Source organism: Cotesia glomerata, linkage group LG1, assembly GCF_020080835.1.
Source record: "Cotesia glomerata isolate CgM1 linkage group LG1, MPM_Cglom_v2.3, whole genome shotgun sequence".
Lineage (NCBI taxonomy): Eukaryota > Metazoa > Arthropoda > Insecta > Hymenoptera > Braconidae > Cotesia > Cotesia glomerata.
This window is the reverse complement of record NC_058158.1, coordinates 19,958,490-19,979,399: the sequence shown is the minus strand read 5'-3', so window position 1 is coordinate 19,979,399 and position 20,910 is coordinate 19,958,490. Positions and strand designations below refer to the sequence as shown.

The following is a 20,910-nucleotide window of genomic DNA, read 5'->3' as shown; positions in this document are numbered from 1 at the left end:
GTAAGTTTAAAAGAGACTAATTATAAAATAAAAAGGACGACAATAGTTAAAATAATTTCATTTTTATCACGACAAAAGTGAATTGGAAATTTTTCTTGATACTTGGCTTTCAAAACATTCACATTATAAATCTGTGCATCTAGTTCTGACTCCCGTCAAATACTATAAGAAAGGTAAAAAGTACTTACAATTGTCGGCAAGCAAATTTCCGTGATTTTGACTTTGGCTTTTTTCGTTGGTATTTTTTTTTTTGTCCATTGTTATTGTCACAATTCTTTTCAATATCACCACTACTTGTTATTTTAGTCATGATAATAGTTGTCAATTTATCATAACCACTCAAATTCACAATCACTTCTCGTTAAATTGATCGAAATGTTCACAAATTCAAATATATTAATCTGTGATAAAAATTCTTAATTTAGTCAACAATACAATGCATGAATTTAGGCAAAAAATGACACATAAATGTCTAATAATATGTGAGAGCCGCTATAATTAACGACTTTTAATCAGCGAGATGCTTGTGATCGAGAAAACAAATAATTCTATTCATTGTTTGCTTTTTGTTACTCGCGTCATTCGCGGCATTCTTTGTAACTCAACGCTTTTCCGTAAAAAAAGTAGAGTGGCGCTCGCGTTGCGCAACAGTCTTACATAAATACCAAAAAATAAAAAAAAATAATTAAGATAGCGAAAAATAACAAAAGTGTCATAAACAATATCCTTAATTATCAAAAAATTTTGCTGACAACAAATAAAAAATATTAATTTTTTATTGTAAAAATTCATAATATATTCGATAAGAGAAAAGAAAAAATGCGTGGTGCTCAGTAGATAAGGTCACTACAAATATGATTACATTTAAAAAAATTTGGCTCAAGTGTTGCTGTGATTTCCAGATGTTAGACTGAAAATATGGGATTTTTATTTCTCAGACAGTTAAAACATTGGTTACTTATTCAATTAAATAATTGAAGTTTTCGGAGGATGTGTTTCGTACATTAACCATAAAAAAATTTTTAGGTTAAAGGAACCAATATTTACATAGTTGTACATCAGCTTATGAAGAGTATTTAGATGCAAAAATAAATAAAAATAAGTAAGTAATTTTTTAACATACCTGAAGAGAATAATAGTATCTAAAAAAATAATGGCATATTACGTAATATATAAAAATTATTATTTAAAATTGTGTTAATTATTGACAGTTCGTTTAGATATGTTCGATTAATAATGAACAATACATTTAAGATATGGGACATAAATTTTTTGTTCATGTACTTTGATTTAATGATTTAGTGATTCGTATTGTTGATTGAAGACATGGAAAGGAAACGAAAAATTATTTCAAAATGATGAATAAAGTTAACAAAATAATTTTGGATGAGTATTCATATCTTATCGATACTCAGATCAGGAGTGCAAGGTAAAAAAACTTTGTTTCATTTATTTCTTACCGATTTCTTTAACTAATATTAGTAATTTTACTGAAAACAATCGGTTATTTTCAAAATAAATTATTCCTTTTGTATTATTACTCCATATATCTGATATTATTCCAATTATTATTCTTTAACAATAATTATAATGAGAATAAAAAATTGAAAATTGAAACTTCAAGTTTCTTGCTTCCAAGTTGCAAGTAAAAAATTGTGAAAGAATGATAATGAAATTATCAGAAAAGAATTTATTAATTTCAACTTTTTCTTCAAAGATCAAAAACCATTAATTATTCTTCTATTCTGAATTTTATTATGATATAAAAGATATTCATTTTTTTTTAATAACTTCTTATTATATTTAAATTAAAAAACAATTGTTTTCAGTGTTGAATAATGTTATGATATTCTTCAAATAACTTTATTATTTAATTAAGTATAAAAATCGAATCGTACATCGTAAAATTATAAATAGTTATTAAAAATTTTTTGATTACAGGTAATTTTATTGTTAATATTAATGACCACCGCATCAAGCATATAATATATTCTGTTTTGGTAAGTGTCATATACTCCGAGTATTAAATAATGTACATGTACAACGAAAACAAATTAAAAAAAAAAAAAAAAAAAACAAGTAAAGCAAGTTCTCACATGAAGTCAATAGAGTAAACAGAAAAAAAAATGATAATTAAGTAAGTCTTCAAATGAGTTCTTTAATTATATACCAATAATCAATCCATCTTTCAAATGTTAAAAATAATTACAATTGAAAAATACTTTATTTCGATTCAAGTATCTATGCGAACAGTGATACAGTTGTAATTGAAGGATTTGTTTGATTTACCAACACATTACATTTAAATGAAAGTTTATGTAATTCTAAAACTTATGTCAATGTAAACTCCAGCTGTATAAGGGGAAGGGGGCATTCTACGCCAAATTAACCATTTTTAAAACTGACCCTTTTCGATTTAGCTGAAAGTTTTTTATCCCTTCTACCATAATGAAAAAAATTTTTTCAGTTTTTAATAATTTTTGTGTCCTGAAAAAAAAAAGTTATCAATTATTTAGAAAAATGGCTTTTATTTTAAGTCCAGAAACTTTTCAAAAATTAGACATGTTGGGACGTTTATTTGAAATTGTATTATTCAAATGAATTAAATAAAAAAAAAAAAATTATAAAAAAATAATATAAACCTATCTTCAGTGTTTTTTTAACTTTTGAAAAAAATTTTTTATGGTCATCATTTTTGATTTTTTTTTTTTTATTTCATCAAACTACACTGAGAAAAAAAATACTTTTGCTCTATTAACAATTTCTTGGCTCAAGAAACTCGCCGACGATCAAATATTCTATTATTATTAATTATTAATTTCTGAAGAGAAGAACATCAATATTTATCTTTGGATAATAGATAAACGAAAGAATAGCTTTATTATTTATTGTTTAAATTAAATTAAAACTATTTCAATCAATTTAACAATTTCTTGTGCTAAGAATATATATTCTTGAAAATTTTCAAGAACATAGATTCTTGTATCAAGAAAATTTTCTTAATAAATGTATTTTTTTTTCTCAGTGTATGACATCCGTCGCAAATTCTTAAATGAATATGGAGTAGTGTTATTTCGATCACAATTTATTCGACGTGAAAAAAAAAAATTTCTAACGGCTTATTTTTTATAACACCAGTCAACTAATAAATTATCTAGGTATTTAAGTGAACAGAGATTTTTGTAAAAAATGAAATAAAAAAATAGAACAAAGTGTTAATCACCGAAAGCAATAAAATTTTATTTTATTTAAATAACGAAAGAAAAGTAAGAAATTATTTTATATTTTTCTTTTTTCCAAAACTTTAATTGAAAAACGATTAATATTCAAAATAAATTTGTTTTATCGTGCATTTTAGACGAAGCTAATGGGCTTAGAAATTAAACAAAAATGACAAATTCGAAATGAAGTTGGTAAATTGTCTAATTTGAAACCCTAAACTATTATTCAAAATCGATAAAATCACACATTTTTTATAATTTTCTTCGCTTTTGAATGCAGTTCTTGATAAAAAAAAAAAAAAATAAAATTTTTGAAGATTACTGCTTATTTTTTTGAGTTCTTTTCACTCTCCACAATATTCTTTGAAGTCCCTCAAATTTCTACAAATTTCATATGTAAAATGATGTTATAACAAATAAACTTAGTTCAGAAAATTCTTTTTTTTTCAATTAAGAAGAAAAATAGAAATCTCAAAAACAAAACTCTAAAGAAATCTAAGGATTTGCGAAAAATGTCAAAGTGTTCTGTAATAAAAGAAACAAAAAAAATACAAAAAAGTAATCATGATTACAAAAATTTTTCAAAAATCGATAAGGAAGCAATGAAAGTTGGTTTAAAAATTTTTTTTTAGTTTTTATTAAAAATGTACTGTCGAATACAGAAAGTAGACATAAATCTTCCAAATGAATCAAATATGAAAAAAGTTAAGGCTACTAAAAAAATTGAGCCATCCATTTTTTAATTTATAATATTTTTGTTGTTGGAGAAAAAAATTTGAACAAATTCAAAAAAATATTTCTCAGGCTTGTCAGGAAAGGGAAGGGAAATAAACTTTAAGTCAAACTGAAAGAAGTTAGGTCCTAAAGTGGTCGATTTTGCGTAGAATGCTCCATAAGAATTATTTTCAAATATTTAACAAAATATATGCAGAATACTTTGATAATAGTATTTATAATATAATTTTTTCATTGCAAAAAGATACTTCACAAATGTTTATTTTTGATCTACTCTACTCGTAAAAAAAAAATTTTTTTTAAAAAAGTCCATAAAGGGTCAAAAATTTTAAATCAATTTCCAAAATGACATTTTGAAAAAATTTAATACTGCTTGGAAACTGGTTTTTTCCTGTGTGACTAAGAAAAAAGTTCTCAAGATTTATCAATCAATCCAGACTCTGCATATATCGAAGCATTCTCGATTATTTATTGGATGTTCAAAAAATGTTCACAATAGTATCACATTTTGATGTTACAAGCTGTGAATATTTTTCGAACTTTTCGTTTAAATGTGCTATTATTAATGTAATACATTTGTATCAAACAGCATTATAAAAAAGATATTTGTTTAATTCAAAAACATTTATAAAATATAATTAAAAATTTCAGACGTAAACGTAAAGAGGAATAGTTTCGCAAATATTACATCGATCAAAATCAATAGCCGTAGACAACGCTTGAATAAAATGTAAATTTTACGAAGGGATCCATTTCATTGTGTTCATTAAGAAGAATGAAAAAAAAAATGAACCAAGGGTTCAATAAAGCTTATAACAACGAGTCAATTATATCTTATACATTACCCTGAAGATGTAAAAATTATGATACGCAAGAAAAGACCAGATTGACACCGACACTATGTAAAAAGTGGAATAAAATAAACCAGATAAAAAACTTCTCCATGTATTTAAAAAAAATCGTTACTTACAAAGAAAAATAGAAAGATATCTGCATGTGAGTATAAAGAAGGTCGTATGAATTAGAAATATGTAACGACACCTCTGCAGAGCCAAAAGGGCGTATAAAAAATTTTTTTTTACTCTAACCAACCTAAAAATGTTGATAACATTTAGATGTGTAAGAAAAGTGAATAAAAAAATTTTTTTTGTATACGCCCTTTTGGCTTTAAGACAAAAAAATTTTAAAGCCAGAAGGACGTATCATTTTTTTTAATCATAATTTTTTTTTATTCAAATCCATATTCTTTTTAGATAAAATGAGTTGAAAAGTCATTATTTTTACCGGTGTTATAACTTTTTTTTTAAGGCTAATAATTATTGATTATTAATTATAATCAATTATGATTAAAAAAAAATTATACGCTTTTTTGGCTTAAAAATTTTTTTGTCTTAGAGCCAAAAGGGCGTATACAAAAAAAAATTTTTTATTCACTTGTCTTACAGATCTAAATTTTATAAATATTTTTAGGTTGGTTGGAGGAGAAAAATTTTTTTTATACGCCCTTTTGGCTCTGCAGAGCCAGAAGGGTGTAGATGTTGAAATGCGCCTTTTTGGCATTAGTAACGCGACCTGATGACAAATAGAGCATTCCATATTTACTACTCTGGTTCACAACTAATTCCACTAAAAATTTTTTCATTTTCTACCCCACTAGGAATAGGATAGAAGTATCGGTTTTGGCTGTCTTAGAACTATTTTTGGCCACTTAATATTTTAATTGATTCGTAAAAAATTTAAAACTAATAAAGTAGAACTTTTATAGAATTTATGAATTAGTACATTTATACGAATTAATTCATAAAGTCTTGCGCTTATAGAAATATTTATACAATAGTTTGAAAATAAAGTGGCCAAAAAAGGTACACTGGCCGCAAACGATACTTTTACCTTATGTTCTCTGAATTATCTAAAATTTTTAGTAGTATTTTCTTAATTTCAATCGTTTTTTCTGTTCCAGTTCATTTCTTGAAGTCTGATTGAACCTTGCTATAATATAAAATCAGTAAAGTGAAGCTATTTAAAATAAAATAAAATAAAATGAAGCTTAGAAGATACAATCATAAGAATAAAATATAGTTCTTCTTTAAAAAGCATGGAATACAGACAAAAAAAATTAAAATAATTTTTATTTTTTTTCTAACTACGTTTAAAAATGGATGATTATAAAATAAAAAAAAATTTATTAGATATTATTTAATTTTTTAAGATTTACATCATTATAAATCATTGAATTTAGTATAATGGCCAAAGAAATATTAACTCATACTATAAGTTATATTTGTAAAATAATTGTCATTATTCTCTGTTGTATGTGATTGTGTAAATAAATGTATATAACTATTGTTTACTGAAAATTATGTTTTAAAAAATTAGTAAAACGGTTGACCCAATATATTATCTCTACGACTTACCGCTTATTTTAAATACAAAGTGTTCTAAATTCCACCAATTATGACGTTTTAGAGCTCTTCGAGCTCAATATTATTATTTTTAATTTTATTATTATCATTATATATGCACTGTAGAAAATTAGGAGTGAATTTTATCCCGCATTCACTCCCATCTATCATCGTACCAAAGTAAAGTAATAAAATACTCCGTGTACGGAGTAAATTCAGAGTTTTATTGAGCGGAGTGATTTTGGAGTGATTCTGGCATGCATCAGAATTTTGATCCGGAAAACATCTGAGTACGGAGTGCTTAGACAAAAATAAATTTTCATTTTACAGAAACAAGTTTTATATGTGAAAAATATTTTTTTTGCTCGTATGAAACGAAATTTATTTGAAAAAAAAATTCTTGCCATTCAAAAAAAAATCAAATTTTGGAAAAATTTTTTTGTCGGTACAGAAAAATCGATGGAAAATTCGAATGCAAAAAATTTTTTAATTTTGAAAAACAAAATTCAATTTGAAAAAATTTTCAAAAAAATTATAAGTCCTCAATAAATTTCAAATTTTCCAAAAAGTTCTTATCATAGCATAGAATCCTAATTTTGCAAAAAATTTTAAATTTTCTAAAATTTAAAATCTTTAAAAATATTTTTTTCATCAATACAGAAAATTAAAAAAAAATGAAATTAACAAGATCAAAACTGGAAAAAATCAAAATTAAAAAAGAAAATTTTTATTTAATTTCCGAAATAAAATTTTTGTAATCAGTAAAAAATTTTTTTTTTAATTATTCGAATTAAAAAAATTGAAATTTCTAAAAAAAGGGTTTTTGAATTAATTCGAATGTCAAAAAAAATTTTTTTATTGATCTGTATAGAAATTTAAAAGAATTTAAATTTCAATAGAAATGAAAAGAAGTTTTATTGATTTTAATTTTAAAAATCTGAAAGGGAAAAATTTAATTGAAAATCATCGTACTCCGCAATTCACTCCTACATTACTCCGAAAATTTTTTATGGAGTATTGCAGTGCTATTTTTTTTTTCACATAATTTTAATTAATTTAATTTTTGAAGAATGTTTTTAATAGTTCTAAATAATAATGAAATAATTGCTATTTTATTGAAAAAATTTTTTCTTCAACAATCTATTTATTCCAAATAAAAAAGTATTTACTCTTTATTCCTCTTCATTCCGCCATCTAACGAAAATAATTTCAACCAAATAATATACATTTTGTGCCATCTTACGTTCGAAGGAAAAGTTGAGTTATTGACATTGTTGTTATTATTCCATTCTCAATCCTAACCCTAATAGCATTTTATAGTTTGTCTCATAATTCTGTGTTACTAGATATCTAAATTAAAATAAAAAACGTTGTAAATAATAACTCAATATCGAGGATTATATTGATTCCTAATTCAAAGGTAATTTCCATCTATAAAAATTTATTTATTGGACTAAACAGTGGGTCCTAGCAGAAGGCAGTTTTACGCGCGAATTAAAGCAAATTATATTTTTTTTTTCCAAGTGTCAAATAAAAAATGAAATAATCCAGATAACAAGAATAGTTGTCTGAGTATCCCTGATAAATTTTATCAAGTTTGATAAGGTAATTTTTTCAAAAAGTGATCCAAACTAAAGGGCGGGAAGCAGTCTTCAAATGTTCAAAATTTTCAAAAATGGCGTCGATCCTACAGGTTCTTAAGTAAAGTAAAAGCCTCTTTGTCAAGGTCATTTGAAACGAAGGATTTGGGTAAAATTAATAAGTGTTTGGGAATTGAGTTCTCACGTGACGATGAGTCACGCCTATATCTTAGACAGAGACACTACGTCGAGTCGATATTAAAGCGTTTTGGTATGAGTGAGTGCGAACCCATTGGCAACCAATAGAAACAAATTGTAAATTAGCAAAACTCGAGTGCGTGGATGAGAGTGAAATAAAAAAATATCCGTATCAATGCCTGATTGATGCGTTAACTTATTTGGCGATTACGACAAGGCCAGATATTACATACGTGGTAAATTATTTAAGCCAATTTAATACAGCGTACAGTTCAGAACATTGAAAAGCCGCCAAAAGAGTATCGCGTTATATGAAGGGCACGATCGAATGCGGATTAACGTTTGAGAAAACTGGATTCAGTTTGTTTGGCATAGTATATGCCATAGTAACAGTTTGTTTGGCATAGTATATGCAGATTGGGTAGGAAACGTTGTAGATCGTCGGTCATACTCAGGGTACGGGTTCATTTTAGCAGGATCATTGATAAGTTGGGAATCAAGGAAACAAAAAAAAATAGCTTTGTCCTGCACTGAGGCTGAATATATGGCTATATCAGAAGCAACAAAAGAAGCACTATATTTACGCGGTTTGTTATGTGAAATAAAAGTTTTAGATGAAAATGAAACTATAAAGTTATTTAATGATAATCAAGGCGCAATTAAATTAGTCCAGAACAACGCGTATCATTCCCAAACTAAACATATTGATGTAAGACATCATTTTGTGAGAGATGTTTATAATAAAGAGATTATTAATTTAGAATATTTATGTAGCGAAAAGATGCCAGCCAATGTATTTACAAAAGGGCTAAGCATGCCAAATCACTGGAAGTGTTTAAATAGTATGGGTGTAGAATGCGATGAAGAGTAATGACACTCATACGCTCATTATTTCGAGAGGGGGTGGTTAAGTTCGAGCGAAGTATATGAGCCCCGAGAAATGTACCTAAATATGCGTATAGTATAACTCTATATAGTATTCGATGCACTGCGCGCAAGAGTAGTTATTACTCACCTTTCGGAGTGAATGCCTCGTGCCGTAATACTAATCTATTTTATACTTATCGATTATATACTTATATATCTAAACTTATACAATATATTCTATTAATAAATGAATCATCCGCTTCGTTATTTAACCCTTTATCATCAAAAATTAATGTTCGAAAATAAGAATTAATAAAATGTTATAGAGATTGATATTATATTATAAAAATTAATTGAGCATCATGAAAATTATTTATATTCTTTAAAAGTTTATTTTAGGTTTCAGATTTTTAATTTTATATGATTAAAATCAATATGATATTATAGAAATTAATTTTGTGCGATAGAAAATCAATTTTATGTTATTAAAATTAATTTGAATTTATCAAAATTAATTGAAGATTAAAAATAATTTATTTTATAACGAAAAAATAAATTTGAATAAAAAGGAATTGAATTAATATTGTAAAAATTGATTTTAGATTATAAATGATCGATTTCTTAATATTAAAATTAATAACTTTGAATAAATCATTCATTTTTGTTAAGAAATTAATTTCAGATCATGAATAATTAGTTTTGAATTATAGAAATTAATTTTATTATATAAAAATAAATTCTTATAAATTTTAAATTGTTTGCATTAATTTTATATCGAAGAAATTGATTTTAAACTATGAATACTCAATTTTATATTGAACAAAATAATTCTAGATATATAATTATAAAATTGATGATATAACAATTAATTTTAGATTTTGAATAATCGATTTTTAACTATAAACCTAAATAATATCAATTAAATTATCAATTTTTTGTTTGAAAATCCATTGCAAATGATAAATAATTAATTTTTTTATATGATAATTAATATTGAATGATGAATGGTCAATTTTCATTCGTCCAAATTAATGTTGTTGTATGAAAATTAATTTTACATTGTGAGAATTAATTATGAATTATGAAAATTAATTTTGAATATAAATGATAAATTTTATATTATAAAAATTAATTTTAGATTTTGAATAATCAATATCTAACCATAAACATTGATAATATTCATAAAATTATCGATTTTTCGTTCGAAAATAAATTATTAATGATGAATGATTAATTTTTTTTATACGATAATTAATTTTGAATGATAAATGGTCAATTTTCAATCATAGAATATGATGTTCTTCTATGAAAATTAATTTTACATGGTGAAAATGAATTTTCAACTATAAAAATTAATTTTCAATTGTGAATAATTGATTTTAAATCATTTTTATTTATTTTATATAAATAGAATTAATTTCAGACTATAAACAATCAATTTTTGTACATACTATGAAAATCAATATTAGAAGATAAATAATCGATGATATACTATGAAACTTAATTTAAAATTAATAGAATTAATTTTATATTATAGGAATCGACTGTAGATTATAAAAAATTAATTTTTTTTCTAAATTCAATAAAATCAAATTCACCATGGATTTTTGTTTAAAAATTAATTTTTAACGATATTGTCACAGGGTTTTTATTCCCTGTGTGCGTCCCTCCCTGCGCCTAAATTTGGCAACAGATCCACACTCGGTGTGTCTCTGAATTTATTATTTTATATTGATTTATGAATTTATTTATTGAATTTAATATTATTAGTATTATTTATATTTGAAATTTCTAATATTATGGTTATTAATTTAAGAATTAATTTTATCTTTATTTCAGACATTTATAATGAATTATTTGTAATTTATTATTATTATTATTATTTGTGTGCATTGCCGTAAATCATTGGCATATAGTACCTAATTTTACTATGAGTGATAAATCATAGCCTTTACTCGCACGGGTGAGGCCCTACAATATCGATCGCGAGCAAAGAGTTCATTGAATTAGGGAAAATGGCTAGAGAGGCCCTTGTTGTCGAACACGAGGCCTCGAACGGTTTACGGTGACAAAAATTGAGCAGACACGCGGTGGCCCGCTTGGTGTGAGGTAGGCACGCGGGACCTCCGCTATTGTAAGGAGTGTGGATTTGGTGCCTTGGTTTGAGTTTCCCTTTTTGGTGAGTACTCACAAGTTGAGATCAATTAATATCCGCACACCGCTGTCTCCTGGCTTAAATAAGTTATTCTTTTACTGTCCAACTAAAATCACTATCGATTGATCGGGTCGATCCCATAGCGAGTAAGGGTTATCATAAGGAAATATTTGTACCTGTCCCGAAAGCCGCGTGTTGGGTCCTCGATACGGCCAGCAACTTTTATAATTAGTATTGTCAAATTAGGTTTAGTATTTAGCGTCATTGACAATTATTATTGTCAAACATTAACTATCATTACAAGTATTATTTTCAAGCGCAATTCAGATTTAATATTCTTAAATTTTAATTACTGTTACGATTATTGTTTTGATTGCGGTTATTATTATTCTCGAACGCAATATTGTAAAATAAGTTGAAGAAAAATTTATATGTTAACCACGAATTCCATAACGGATTTATTTTGTTATTTAATGGATAAATTTAGTTTTAAGTAACTTCGTTTTTGAATAAACAATTTATTTATTTTTATTGAAATTTTCTGATCCATTAATAATTAATGTATGAAAGCTGATTCCCGGATTCCTTTCCTATGACTCATCTTCCTATCTTAGTTAAATAATCTAGGATATTAGTTTATAATTATTTAGTTATTGTTTTTGATTCCAAATAATATCCTAATCTGGACTTTGATTATTTCGTGATTTATTTTCCATTCTCATTAATTTAAATCGTTAATTGATCGTCCGGCGCGGCCCCTGGAATTTTTATTATTTTTGGTAATTTTCAAAAAAAAATTACCTGGCGTCCAAATGTGCACTAACCCAGCCTGAGGGGTTTCCGGGTTAATTTTATTATATGTTTAAAAAGGGCGAGCGTAAAATACCCTACCCAGCCGATATCTCCGCCATCGGTCGAATTTAGTTAAATTTTGGGGAAAAGTATTGTTACATGGCGCCCAACGTGGGGCCAGGGAGCCATTAATCGATCATTTATATATTTTTCGATACCCGGGCGATAATTGCGGGGAACGATTTGATTACAATTGAATGTGAATGAAATTTGAGCGTTCCGTATAGGTTATACGCGGGTTATGAGTGAGATGGATGATTATAGTTGGGATTATGACATTTCGGATGAGGAATTCGGGTCAATGGTAAATGAGTTACTAGGCGAAATGGACGAAACGCTGCTTCAAACTGAATCGTGGTTTACCACGACGCGAGTTGAGCGTCTCAGGGGTGGAGCAGATGACCCTGAGCTTGAGCTACCTCCGGCGACGCCAGGCGAGTCGATGTCAACAGTCCAGAATCCCCCGGTCCAGGACTTGAGAAGCGAGCTAGTCGCTGCGTCGAATAAAGAGGACCTCGAAGAAACTCTCCCACCGACGGAACTTACCTGGATCCTCGACCTGCCCATTGCTAACTTGAGGCTAATGATGGCCAGCTTTGGACTGTCGACCCTAGGTTCAGAGGATGTTCTCAAGAATCGTCTGAATCGGTACCATCAGACGCGTCTTCAGGTTCCCAATGTTCGATGGAATCCTGAAATCGACTGCATACCCGCCCACGCCGAAGTAATTCCAGAGTATTTGGAACCCGGTCCACTTCGCGTGTATTTAAGAGGCCGCGGGGTCTCGGACATTGGAGATGACGACACGCTAAGAAGGCGCATGCGTCGACTGCTATTTAAGGATGAAGGAAAAGACGTACCATGGGATCCGATCGTTGATGGAACCCCAGATCGTCTGCCTATCAATATTCAGGCACAGCCACGAGGTTCTCAGGGGGACATCCCGATCGTGACTTTGCACGATGACCCTGTTCAATCAGTCCCCGAGAACACCCGAACCAGCACCACGACAACAGAGGGTGGGCGAGGACCACTGACGTCTTCACGCCCTCTTCGAACAACTAAAATAAGATCGGCATATGCAGAGGCCGCCCTTGACCAGTACGCCACTCGTCGCGAGTTCTCAGAAGTCCTACAAATTTATGAAGATCGACTTTATTCAATTTTGAATAGCTGGCGGGCTGAATTAGCACCTATTCTTCCGTCTGCGTCGTCGCCAGTGGGCGCTAGCACGTCGGGGCCACCCATGCCGGACATAAGCGTAATTCCACATATTACTCGATCCTCCTCACTAGCGAGAACCACTGTTACGACCGTCACAGGCACTCGTCCAACGGCGAGGACGAGTCAGGCAAGCAATCCATGCCAAGTAGTGGTGGATGGAGCCACTGCACAAGCCCACGGTGGTCGCGCGGGTACTATCTCGCGTCCGGTAGTCCGTTTTCAGGACACCAGCCGAAGCTCGAGAGGTCGCGAGGGTCGCCATTCTTCGTCAGGCAGTGAATCTTATGATTCAGAAAGCTCGGAATATATGTCGACACACTCCTCTGACTGCTCGCGACACTCAAGTAGGCATCGATCGCCGTCGCGAGGGCGTGAACGCGATTATGGGGCTATTGCACGTAATTGGCAGCTAAAATTTTCGGGAGATTCCAGCATGACCAGCGATGAGTTCCTGCGAAGATTGGACGTAAAAATCCGAAGCGCCTCCATCCGTCAGCGCGATCGTTTATCTATTTTACCTGACGTTTTTACCGGCATTGCTGCAACTTGGTTCTCAGCACATTGCCACGACTGGTACGATTGGAACGATTTCGTACATGATTTTAAATCGTGGTTTCGCAGCGGACGGCGTCGTGAGGAGATTAAAGAGGACATACGCGCGCGTAACCAGGGTGAGGAGGAAACTGCCACAGAATACCTGATTTGCCTGAAAAGCCTATACTCGCGCTTGAGGGCACCTCCCAGCGAGCGCCACCAAGTGAAACGAGCCCAACGAGGATTGAGGCCCGAATATTGGCGCGCTTGCCCTTCTAAAAGGTATAGAACGTATTCGGAACTTCTAGATGCAGCTACCGCTCAGGAAGAGGAATGGAGAAGGGAGAAAATGTACCGTGCACCACCATCGAGGGACGACTCGTACGTAGCTGAGTGTGCTTACCCTCGCTCGTCGAGATCCGATCGGAGGAAGACCCACGTTCATGCGGTTGCTGACGACGTGACCCCTGGAAAACCAGCGAGGAAGTCCACAAGTAGCCGTAAAAGCAGGTCCAAGGGTTCTCGAGCGGCTTCAACCGACCCGAAAGCTGATGACTGTTGCCTAGAGGAGGAAGTAATGGCGGTAAGCGCCGAGGAAGCCAAAACAAAGAAGCCGAATGAAGATAAGTCGCGAGATTTACGTCGCCGGTTACGTTTCTGTTACAATTGCGGTGAAACGGACCATTTTGCGTGGACTTGTCCGAATCCCCATCGTGATGTTTGCCCTCGGTGCGGTACTCTAGGCCTCACGGCTATTACTTGTATATGCCCGCAGCGCAAACCACCGTTGCCAAAAAACGACGGGGCGGGTCGTGCCCAATAACTGCCGACCCGCCACCAAAACGACTCCCACCAGCGACTATAGCGCTAGAAGACGCAGTTTTACCGCAACCGTTGGTGGTAGAAGTTGAAGTACACGCGGTGCCTCCCGAATTTATTGACACGTTTATAGATTTTGATATTATAGAAACCCTATCGTCACCAGCGTCGGAATGTGGGTTATGTCATGTCTCGGACGATGCTTACTGGGACTTAAGGGTTGGTCAACCACGTCCGATGGTAGTGATCTCTTCGAAGGGGAAACGAAGTACCGCCATTGTCGATACTGGAGCTAAAACTACGGCTTTTGGGAGTTTTGCTGCAGAGATAATGGACTCTGGATGCTCGGTACTCACTGAAGTAACCCCAACCCGATTCGGGATGGCTAATCATACCATTGAGACCGGCGGCGGTGTTTTGGACCTTGAGATGTCGCTAGATGATGTTGAGCTAGTGCGATTCCCGGTCCATTACATCCCGAGCCTCGGGTCGCTCAATTTGATCGGTATGAATTTTATAGATTATTTTGGTATGGACATTGATCTGATAAATGACGAATGGCGGTTCGGCGACGGGGAATGGCACCCGTTACAACGGGAACCTGAAAGTAGGCGGGCAAGCGACCTTTTTGCGCTTTATGAATTAACGGGATCAGAGACACAGCAGTTGGACCGGTTTTGACGCACCAGCGAAGCTTGATGCCCCGGGGTTAGGGTTAACCCAGGCTGTGGAACATCACATCAAGCTGAAGGCGCATCAGCCAGTCAAGCAACGCGTTTACCGTCGATCCCCGGTGGTTATGAAAGCGCTAAACGAGATCGTTGACCAAATGTTGGAAGACGATATTATAGAACCCGCGGAATCTTCTGAATGGTTGAGTCAACCCGTCATGGTCAAGCGTCCAAATGGGAAATTCCGAATGTGCGTCGATTTCCGAGATTTGAATGGTGTTACCGAGAAAGACACATATCGACCACCGTTTCTAATTGAAACCCTCGAAAACAGCGGTGGCGCGCATTACATCACCACGCTGGATTCAAATTCTGCTTATTATCAAGTATCGCTCGCGCCGGATTGCCGATCGTACACTGCCTTTTGGGTACCCGGAAAAGGGCTCTTCCAGTTTAAGCGTATGCCCATGGGTTTATGCAACGCCGGCGCCACTTTTCAGCGAGTAATGGACAAAGTAATCACGCCGGACTTACGCCCTTACGCGTACTGTTACTTGGACGACATTATCGTCGTAACGCCGACGTTTGAATTGCACTTGAAAGTACTCGAAGAAGTTCTGCAGCGATTACGAGATTTTGGATTTACTTTAAATTTCGATAAAAGCCATTTCTGTCAAACCCAGGCAAAATTTTTGGGCTTTCAGCTGGATCGAGACGGTTTGAGGCCCGATCCAGACAAAATTGCGCCTATTTTGAATTACCCGACCCCCAAAAATGTTAAACAGGTGCGACGGTTTAATGGAATGATAAATTGGTATCACCGTCACCTGAAAGATATTGCGAGCGTGGCAGCTCCGCTAAATCGGTTAACCAGGAAAGATGTAACGTGGCAATGGACTGAGGTGGAAGAAGAAGCTTTTCAGCAGATGAAAAAAGCTTTGGCTGAGGTTCCAACGTTGGTAGTGCCAGATTATGATCTGCCGTTTGTTTTGTACACCGATGCTAGCCAGACGGGAATTGGCGCAATATTGGTACAACCTGATGATGAAAAAGAGCGATTGATCGGCTGCGCCAGCAAATCCCTAACGTCAGCTGAAAGCAATTACAGCACGACCGAAAAGGAATGTCTTGCGGTGATTTGGGCCGTTCGCAAATTCAGGCCTTATATAGAAGGATATCGTTTTACGGTCGTAACTGATCATTCAAGTCTCCGTTGGCTCATGAATACGAAAGATCCCTCCGGAAAGCTAGCCAGATGGGCTTTGGAGCTTTCAGGGTATGATATGGAAGTTGTATTCCGCCGCGGGACCGAGAACGAAGCGCCCGATGCGCTATCTCGGATGTTTGAGGATACAGAGCTGGCGCATCAAGAGTTTGGGGCGTTGGATGACGACGTGAGCGACGAATGGTATGATGAGAAATGCCGCGTATTGCTAGACGATCCGACAGCCATCGAAGGTTATAAATATGAGGCTGGGAATTTGTATCGACGGCTCTATGATCCCTTGCAAGCGGTTGTAGATGATGATCAGCGGTGGAGGATGGTCGTGCATCAGAATGATAGGCCGATTGCATTACAACAAGTCCACGATGATCCCCAGGCGGGACATTTAGGAATTGATAAGACATATGCGCGAGCTCGCGCGAGATTTTATTGGCCCGGCATGCACCGAGATGTGCGCGAGTATGTTCGACGTTGCCCAGTGTGCCTAGAATCCAAACCTATCCAACATAAACCGGCAGGTGAAATGGCACCTCGTGCACCGATGCGACCGTGGGAGGTAGTGGCGGCCGACACGATGTCATTCACCAGGTCAAAGTCTGGCTTCATGTATTTATTGGTGTTTGAGGATTTATACACTCGGTGGATTGAATGCGTGCCAATTCGCGCAGCTAACGGGAAAGCAGTAGCTCGGGCTTTCGCTCAGTCGATAATTAACCGCTGGGGGGCACCGCGCGTATTTTGGACCGATAACGGTCGGGAATTTGTAAATCGTGACGTTCAGGAGGTTTTAGATGAGTGTGGTATCCAACATACTACGACCCCGCCGTATCACGCGCAGGCAAACCCGGTAGAGCGAATTAATCGTGACTTAAAGAAGATGATTATGAGCTATTTGGGTGATGATCATCGCGAGTGGGATAAGCACATATACGAATTCCAATTTGCGCACAATACTGCGAGACATGACTCATTGGGGGTAAGCCCCGCGTTTCTTAATTTTGGTCGCGATCCCTACCCTATGCATCCGTTCGGGCTAAACCAAAACGGGGCGATTGTAATCGAAGAGCCGATCGAGGTCTCAGCGTGGATCCAGCGAATGGATCGCTTAGTCGAATTACAAGATATCGTTAATGTTAATATTCGCAAAGCATCGGAACGCCAGGCCCAATATTATAATCCCCGGCGTCGGGTGCTGAAGTTCACTGTTGGAGATACTGTATATCGACCTAACAAAGTGCTATCAAAGAAAAGCGAGCAAGTCGTAGGTAAATTAGCTCCTCGGTTTATTGGACCATTTATTGTAAGCGCGGTTTTGATCCCTGTAATAGTGGAACTTCAGACGCCTGACGGAGTATTGATTGGCAAGAGCCACATCAAGAATTTGAAGCTCGTCCATCGGGCCGATGAAAGGACTGTAGCTGTGGAGGCCTAATTCTTATCTTATTCTGACTTTTCAATCCATCGCTTTACTTACTGCATTCTGTCTCTCAGACTCTTCTAAACGATAATTGAATAATAATATTTACCATTATCAATATAGCATCATGGATGGTTATGACTGGGGTACACCGGTGGAGCGTGGCACTGAAGAGTGGTGGAGGATTGCGATCGAAAGCCTCCGCGTTAAAGCGTGGGTGCTTCGAAAATTTCGCCCAAAAAAGGAACTACCTTCAGGATGTGCCTTCTGCGGAATAAAAGGCCACGCAGCCAGATTCTGCAAGAATTCGGCCCAGAAGAACTTGCCGTTTTGCACAGAGTGCAATGTCTTTGTTGAGGGGGGTCGCTGCATCGGAGACCACGGCGACTTCCGATCGCTCGTGCGCGGGCGGTGCATGATATGCCATACGCCCCGCACCAGCCAACGCGGCCAGTGCACACAATGCGGGCGATCTGTAGTGCAGCAGTTACGCGATTGCCCTCATGCGATGGACATTATCGAAGAAAACGTAACGGCGGCCCACTCGCGGGAAAAGCTGGGATTGCCAGACTGGGGTTAGGCAGGAGCCTACCGGCGTACGCGGGGTCCGCGCCGAGAAAAGTCGGAACCAGCATTCTTCTTACTTATTTATTGGGTTATTAATTCATATTATTTTGTACCTCAGCATCACATGTCATGTAATGGCCGTTTGATAATTTATAACTATTAATATAATCGTCGGCGGCGTGTATAATGCGTCGTCGAAAATTCAAAGTACATACACGAGATTTATTTAGTCTTTCCGAACCTCCTTACCTCCACTAAACCTATAATCCTTTTTGTTAGCACAGAGGTAAGTACATAACATTAAAGATGATGTAATAAGGCCTGAAGTCCACGGTGGGAAATGCTCGAGGTCTACGGCCGACCTTACGGGGTAAGGTTCGGTCTGGTCGGGGGGTGTCACGGTGTTCACACGCCGTGGCATTTCCCGCCGGGCTTGAGCACACTGGTGTGGGAGGCTCCGCTAGATGGCGGCACCTCCCGGGCGAATAAATTAAAATTTATTAGAAATAAGATTTAGTTTTAAGTTTATAGCATTTACTTGTATTTTATTTCAACCCAAAACGCGATCAAGGTGATTGCCGGCGACTGAAATTACTAGTCGACAAATTTAATTATTTAGTTTAAATAATTAATTTATTTAATTAAATTAATTTATAAAATGTGCGGGGCCCAAGTAGACGGTCGACGGGCCTGAAGATGCCTGAGGTCCCCAGTTTGGAGCACACGAGCCTGAAGCTCGGCTCAAATTTATGCATAAAACTCACGTTTGGGTATTTGTCGTACGATTATTTAAATAATGGTTATAATTGTTGTTAAATTGATATTTCATGCGGGTGCCGGCTCGATTCATGCCCTAAAAGAGAATCATTTGTCACGCGGTGGAATTGGATTTTTGAAAATAATACTGGCAATAGCCGAGGTGATGGAAAGTCCCTCGAGATGGCAGGTCAGTATCTGCAACTGGTTGCATGCTGCCGGAAAAAGAAAACAGTCACAGGCGTGAAACTGGATAGAGTGCATCGGTGTGTTCAAGCCAGTGCATAGTATCATTTCATTAATAAAGCAATTGCTCATAAATATTTATTGGTTCCACCGAAATTGTTTGACCTGGTGATTGAACGTAATTTGGTAAGTCCTTGATAATTTTCCACCGTGGTGACTGTTGAGATTCTCCTGGGCAAGATCCAGCGCCGGTTTCCCACGTGAGGCGGCCATTTTGGCCACGTGGCTAATTGATAATAAATTAATTGCAGTGAACTGTTTGATAATAAGATTGAATTCATTAATAACCAAACGTAGGTTAAATCGTTGAGAAACTAAATATAGGCCTCTCGGGGGAAATTTGCGGCGGTTAATCACCTGATCGCGTCCTGTGGCTCGTGCCGAAATTTTATTGCGCACTTACTAAGATCAAAATTTAATTATGCGATAATTTTATGATTACTTTTCTGTATAATTATTATCATTATTGTTGTTCATGCTTTGCGACTAATTTTGTTTGAAGTCGGCTGAGATAATTCGCGGCCAACATTATTTTGTTGTAATTACTAGTAATTTTTGGAAATTATAATTTAGCTTATAATTAGCGAAGCAAATCTTATTTTGCAATATTTATAGAAATTATTTCGCATTATTTGCATTTATCGTTTTGCGCTGTTTATAAATAATTATTTGCAACAGTTATAAATATTAGTTTGCATTATTTACATTTATTATTTTGCGTTATTCATAAATAGTTATATGCAATATTTATAAATATTAGTTTGCATTATTTACATTTATTATTTTGCGTTATTCATAAATAGTTATATGCAATATTTATAAATCTTAGTTTGCATTATTTACACTTATTATTTTGCGTTATTTGTAAATGATTAGTTGCAATATTTGTAAGGATTGTTTTACATTTTTATAAATAATATCATATTCGATATCATTTAAACTTGACCATTGTTATAATTATTTTTGCGATTATTGTTATATCCGAAGGCAGACATAACGCATTTGAGATTAACAAAAGTTAATTGTTGATTAAGATATTCAGAAAGAATTTATTTGTATACAGAAATAGGAATAAGTCGGCCTGCGAGGATCTCAACAATCTCGACCTCTGAGGCCGTAATTAAAATAAACTTATCTATGAAAATTTATTTAGTTAATTAATCTGATAATTTTTCAAATTACTTCCTTTCTGCTAACTCTCACTTTCCTGTATCTCTCCTAATACTTATTCACCTTATGCTAAGTACTCGATATAAAATATTACTCTGCCGTCTATTATCTATTATTACATTCATTTGATCTCAATATTAGCTTTAACTATTTCGTGACTTATTTTTCATTCCCATCCTTTCGAGTTGTTAATTGATCGTCCGGTAAGGCCCTTGGCACTTTATCATTTTGGTAATTTTTATACAAAATTACCTGGCGCCCTCATCGTGCA

At 34.3% G+C, this 20,910-nt stretch overlaps 1 long non-coding RNA gene across 1 annotated transcript; it reads left to right on the top strand.

Moving 5' to 3' along the window:
- Positions 1-1,369: 1,369 nt before the first annotated feature.
- LOC123275178 lies at positions 1,370-4,933 on the top strand. Its single transcript, XR_006511645.1, has 3 exons — positions 1,370-1,429; positions 1,942-2,000; positions 4,608-4,933. It is a non-coding gene; the product is annotated as an uncharacterized LOC123275178 (long non-coding RNA).
- Positions 4,934-20,910: the final 15,977 nt, after the last annotated feature.